Below are 6,416 nucleotides of genomic sequence, written 5' to 3' on the forward strand. Positions count from 1 at the left end.
TTGTTTGCAGCCATGCAAAGCTTCTCAAGTCCTTTTGCTTTTCTCTTCCAAACTATAACACACTTAGTTAACTAGGCTTCAACACTTATAACCCATCTAATTTTAAGAATCATGGAAGTAATAAGTTTGACCAAAGAGAAATTTTACAAGAATAAAATTTTTGGGTTGTCACATTATCCCCCCGTTAAAGGGAATTTCGTCCCAAAATTCAGAATTCTAAGTGGTTACTCATGAATTTAGGAAAAAGGTGGGTACCTTGGTTCTATCTGATCTTCTGTTTTAAATGGTAGAGAGTGTGAGGGTTTAGCTTACTTGACTACGTTTATCCAACTGGTAGGATGTCCACTCGTAGTTCTGGACAACTTTGTCCTAAAGTTCATCATAAGACTCATACTTGGTTCATCCATCATCGTCTCGTGTATACAAGTCGTATATAATTAAGATTAGTAAGATGGTCGGATGTGCGACTTTGCCCCAGGTCCACAACCAAATAAGGAACAGGAGATAGGGCAGAAACACACATCCTAGGTCTATAGAATCTTAATTATATAACACTCTCGCATATACACTTAACAGTGATAGGTTAACCATATTTGTCCTTAGCCTCTGTGATTGAACTTGACTTGCTGTATAAGTGGTATTCCTAGGTGATCTATTGGAAATACTTCAGAAGGATTGGAGACTTTCAGAATATCCTCGGTGTGTTTCCCTTTAAGTTTCTTGCCTACGGAATAAACTAGAGGGTGTGGTACCCCTCGCATGGTTACTTCAGGGTCTAGAATATAAGAGAGATAATTTTGAGGCCTGTGTCCGGTTGTCGTTACGAGTGATGAGGGTTTCGTTAATCGGTCGGTTAAGGCGGTGTGTTTTCGTAACACATGAACTTGGCATGGTGAGGACCACGCCAATCCACGTCGAATGACGACGCCTAACTCTTTATAGAAACAAGTGTTAAGTCAATTTGAAAGAAACGTCTGTTATAACGATGGTGTATTCCGAGTGTGCCCGACAGTGCATTCTTGATATTATCACTACTACACTTCGTACCACAATAAGCGAGTACTATCAGTCTGAGTGTTCTGATAATCGAGACTGGTTAATTTTTTTTATAAGATAATCCCTAACCGGTCTCTATAATCGCTTGGTGTATACAAGTCATGTATAATTAAGGTTAGAAAGATAGTCAACTAAGCGACTCTGCCGTAAATCCAGAACTAGACAAGGAACATGAAATAAGGCGGAATTACTCACTCTAAGCCTACAAATCTTAATTATAAATGACCCTAATGTGTACACTAAGCTATCACAGCTTATCTGCAAAGGGTTCTTAGTTTCTTTTAGGAATGATGTATTTTGTTCAATTACTTATAATTATTTATAAAAAGTCTTAAGTTTTAAAAATATTTTCATTGGGAAAATGTACCACTATTCACAGGGGTTCCGGGACAGTCTCTCCTACGGTAATCATCAGTACTCTTCCATCCCCGCTAGCATTCTTAATTATTGGACAATCCCTCTTGAAGTGTCCAATTTCACCGCACTGGTAACAAGCCGAGTTTACTCCAATATCGGGGACTTGGTTAAGGGGTTGTGTTGGTGCCCTACAGAAACGGGCAGTGTGCCCCTTTCTATTACAATTTCTACATTGTAACTCTTGGCAGGCTCCATAATGATGGAAGTTACACTTATTGCATTTTGGGCGATTCCCCGCATATTGTCGTGTTGGCGTTGGCGTGTCAGGTGTTGTAACAGCATGAATAATTACAATTTGTTGTCTTTTCGAGGCCTCTTGTGTTGACCGTCCTTTCTTCTTGCTCCCAGACTTTCTGTTATTGTTGCTCTCTTTTGTTTACTCGGGAACGGGGGTCATTATTCCTTGGCGAACCCCATGGTCCACGAGACTCTGCGCCAATTGTTTGGCGCTAACGAATGTAGTTGATTTGGAGGCTAAAACACTTCCTTGAATCTGGGGAGATAATCCCCAGATGTACCTCTCTATCTTCTTGCTCTCCGGGGTAACCATCCCGGGGCATAGTACCGATAGATCACTAAATCTATTGGTGTAGGTTACTATGTCTGAACCTATCATAGTAAGCTCCCACAGTTCTTGTTCTAGTTTTTGAACTTCGCCCCTCGGGCAGTATTCTTTCATCATTATTATCTTTAAGTTCTCCCAGCCCATTGAATTAGCCACTGCAAGGGTCAGTGACTTGACATGGCCATTCCACCACGTCAGGGCTCTATCGGAGAAAGTGTAGGCATCAAATTTGACTTTGCTCCCTTCTGGGCAAATGCAAATTTTGAAAACTGTCTCCGTTTTCTCAAACCATTGCATCAAAGCAATGACTCCTCCATTTCCACTAAAGGATTTGGGTTTGCAATTCATGAAGTCTTTATACGTACACTCCCTAAGGAGTCTATGGATATTTCCGTAGTTAGACGAGTTGGCACCACTTCCAGTTCCATTGGTACCACTTGCGTGGATATGAGACATGGCGGCTGTTACAACGGCAGTCACCGCAGCTTGGAACATAACAGGATCATACTGTGGAGGTGGTGGCGGAGGATTTGTGGTTGCGTTGTTATTACGCCTGATATTTCTACGAGGCGGCATCTTTCTGTCATAAAGTTTAAAGATGAAAGGTTGGCAAGATATTGGTAGTATGAATCGAATGACATAAGAATCAGGTTATTTTAGCTTGAGTGTATCATGTTCCGAAAGTGTTTTGAAATCAATTCATAATAGAAGTCTATGTGAACATAAACTTATGAATTTTTCAATAATGAATACCCTTACTGAAGTTTTTGTGACTTGATTTGCAAGTACTAGTTGTGATGAAATACATGATAAACTTAACAATTGATGTGAGCAGTGTAATCACTAACTCACTAAGTTAAATTAGTTTCTTACTTATTAGTATGATGTATACGGTAGTTTCTAGTTTATCCTTGATAAGGTAAGGTTTGATAATGATCTCTCTAGGACCTTTCTCTTCATTTGATCCTTTCTTGGAATTCTCCCTGTAAACCCACTTTTGGTTCTGTCTCGACTCCTCTGTTGGCTGATTGCGATGTCTAAGTGTATCGGTGTGACACCAGTCAAATTTTGGTCAAAAATAAATTGATCAATAATCATAATTGGTATGAACCAAGTGGTAGAGTTTGTAACAAGGTTTCCAAAAACATAAAGAACACTGAAATCCGAGTTATAACGAAGAAGTTATGACCAATCGAAAATCCGCGTCAAAACCGGCAAAACACTGTTCAGTGTAAAAAGTGAATTTTCGATAAAAGGCTTTTTAGCCTTAACAATCTAAATAAAAGTTGTAGAATATGTTAAACCGAGAACGTTCATAAAAAGAACGTAAAAATCTGACTTCGTATGAGGAAGTTATGATTTTTCGAAGTTTCGGTATAGCAGTAGACAGCTAAAAATTCGAAATATAAATACATAGATATTTAGCCGATGCAACTTAAACGAGAATCGAAGGTCTCGTCCAAAGTAGCACAACGGTAAAAAGACAGACGAAAACGGACGTCGGATTAAGAAGTTATGAATTTTTAACGGATTCCCGTCCCGGTCTGTTTAAAATAATAATATTAAAAATAAATTCAAAACCAGCCGACGAAGTCTAAACGAAAGTCGTAGTGTATGATTTTACCTACGCGTGCATATAAAGAATGCCAAAAACGAAGCTCGTATGCGAAAGTTATGATTTTCGCAAGTTTTTGGCACAAAAATCAAGAAAATGTTGAAAACCGGGAAATTTCGCTGAGTCACTCTTCGGACACATCATCCCTCGCATGCGAGGCCTCCACGTGTCATCTTCTGGTTGGACCGAGCTTCGCGTGTCGCCTTCTGATTGGACCAACTCCGCGGTCCACTAAGCTTCGCACACCTCGCAGGAGACACCCCGCGGATGCCCCTCGGAAACCCCTTCGCATGCGTATACTCCCCCTATTGGACCGAAGCCTAGCCCAATCCGAAGACTCCATCTGTCCGAGCCTCGCAGGTGTCCTTCGCTGCTGACCGACGCGTGGCTGCTGACTCTTCCTCACCTTCGCTACCTGTCCTCCTCGGCCGAACCCTCGTACCCCTATATAAAGGGTGTGAGACTTCTCGGATTTGAGAGGTTTTTCACCCCAAAATTTCCCCTTTTTCACATTTCCACCCCGTAAACTTTCTCACGACCCCCCAAGGCCCCGGTATCGCGTCTAAAGCCCGAAGCAAGCCCCGGAGCCCCGGAATTCTCGAGAAGTTATCCTCTCTCCTGCCGAAACTCTGCCCGGTTTGAGGCAGTTTCTCGTCAAATAAACTCTTTAGGGGAAACGAAACGCTGCCCGAATCACCGCTTATCAAAGTGAGTACATACCCCCGTATTTTCATAATTTCTACTGTTTTAAATTTGGGGGGGGGGGGGGGGGGGAATACAAGCATAACACAAGAACTTTGTGTTATAAAATCATGATTTCAAATCATGATAAAACGACATTAAATCATTAAAAATACTCAAAACATTAAACTCTTTTATCATCTTATATTTTTCCCCAAAATTCATGTTTGTATATATATATATATATATATATATATATATATATATATATATATATATGTATATAACTAAGATTTAAAAGGCTTAGGACTGATAACTCATTCCGGGTCCTTTTCGTTGTTTGGATGTGGGCTTATAGTACCGGTTATTTGTCCGAGTGTCGTTTAACTTTTACTTATATATAAAATTGTATATGTATATAAATATAATAGTTATTTCATCAGTTTAACTACCTTTGTAACATGCTGAGCAATGGATTACATGCAAACATGGTTAAATACACATTCAGAAAGTACATATAAATTATAATAGATATAATTTATACATAGAACAATAATTCATGATTCAAGTATACTAGAATACACAGTCTTACAAGAAACAAGGGTTTTGATACATAACAAATCTAGGGTTTACACTTATCAAATACATGTTAGAAATTCTAATTCAAGAACATACTGTCAATCATTATTTCAGAATGATTGGTTTTGATTCAAGAACATACTGTCAATCATTATTTCAGAATGATTGGGTTTTGATTCAAGAACATACTGTCAATCATTTATTTCAGAATGATTGGGTTTTCAAAACTAATATACATGTAACGTTTATATGCTTTTTATGAGACATTCAATTCAGGTTGTTTAATTCATTTTAGACAACATAGGAAAAGTCCTGACATTATAACCAGAATCTCCAGCCGGGATCGAAACAAGTGTGTGTAGATCTATATCGGGATTGACAACCCCACACTCAGGCTGCTAGCTACAGTCAGGCATACACGCCGATGAGTGGCAATTGTTATCACCAGTTTAAACGCCCACAAAGCGTTTGTTTCAGGCCATCCGTCATAGTATGGTTATAATAACTCATTAAAAAGATATTACCAATACGTTAGTGTATAAACAACTAAACGAAAGTACACCTTCAAAGTACCAGTTTATAGAATACAAAATACAATGGTTTAATACAGTTTTCATTAACACCTGGTGGAGCCAAGCACACTCTCAATTACAAGTTTTCATAAAGGAATACAAATACAAAACAGTAATACAAAGAGAACGGTTTATGGGATTAAACCACTTTTACAAATGGGAACCTAGTCATTCAATTTTGGTAAACTAGTATAACATAAAGGACCTTTAGTGGTTAATTCTATAATTCCTTAGTTGCTACATCATAGTTATACATAAGTAATGTCCAATTGCCAGTGAAGTATGTGACTTCTGCCTTACTTCCTGTTCCTTGTTTGGTTGTGGGCTTAGGGCAGATACACCCAGTTGACTGTCCATTCGATATTGTGTTATGTATAATCAATATAAACTAAGTAATTACAGAGGGAAACTATTGAGGTTATCAATCTACCACCTCAGGAAATATAGGATTTCTTGGAGAAACCAGTAAACTTATCCAAAGAACTTAGGGTATACTTAACAGAACTAAAATACTTATGAACTCACCAGCTTAAATGCTGATCTACTCTTTCCAAATAACTTGTATTCTCAGGAATCCAGTAGATAGGTACACTCCCGAAGCTTTTTAGAAGACTACCTAGTACCGTACCACGACTCTTGTCTTCTCCTGTACCTACTTCGGTGTTTGAATATGTAATGTTTAAACACTTATGTAAAACTTATACTTATTAATGCAATGGTTGTTTGTACTTTGATTACGATGCTACATGTGTTGTGATACTTACCTAAAGTCCTCCGCCCCCGGACGTTTCTGCCGTTCCGGTTTGGGGGTGCGACAATCAGTTGTGCGAGAATGGAAGTGTCTAAAGAATCTACGAGATTAATAAAACACTTTTATTAAAAATAGATTCTTACGAGGACGATCCTTACTAGGTCTTTCTATAATCACTTA

This window comes from Lactuca virosa, chromosome 2 (genome assembly GCF_052849685.1).
Source record: "Lactuca virosa cultivar CGN04683 chromosome 2, Lactuca_virosa_CGN04683_v6, whole genome shotgun sequence".
Lineage (NCBI taxonomy): Eukaryota > Viridiplantae > Streptophyta > Magnoliopsida > Asterales > Asteraceae > Lactuca > Lactuca virosa.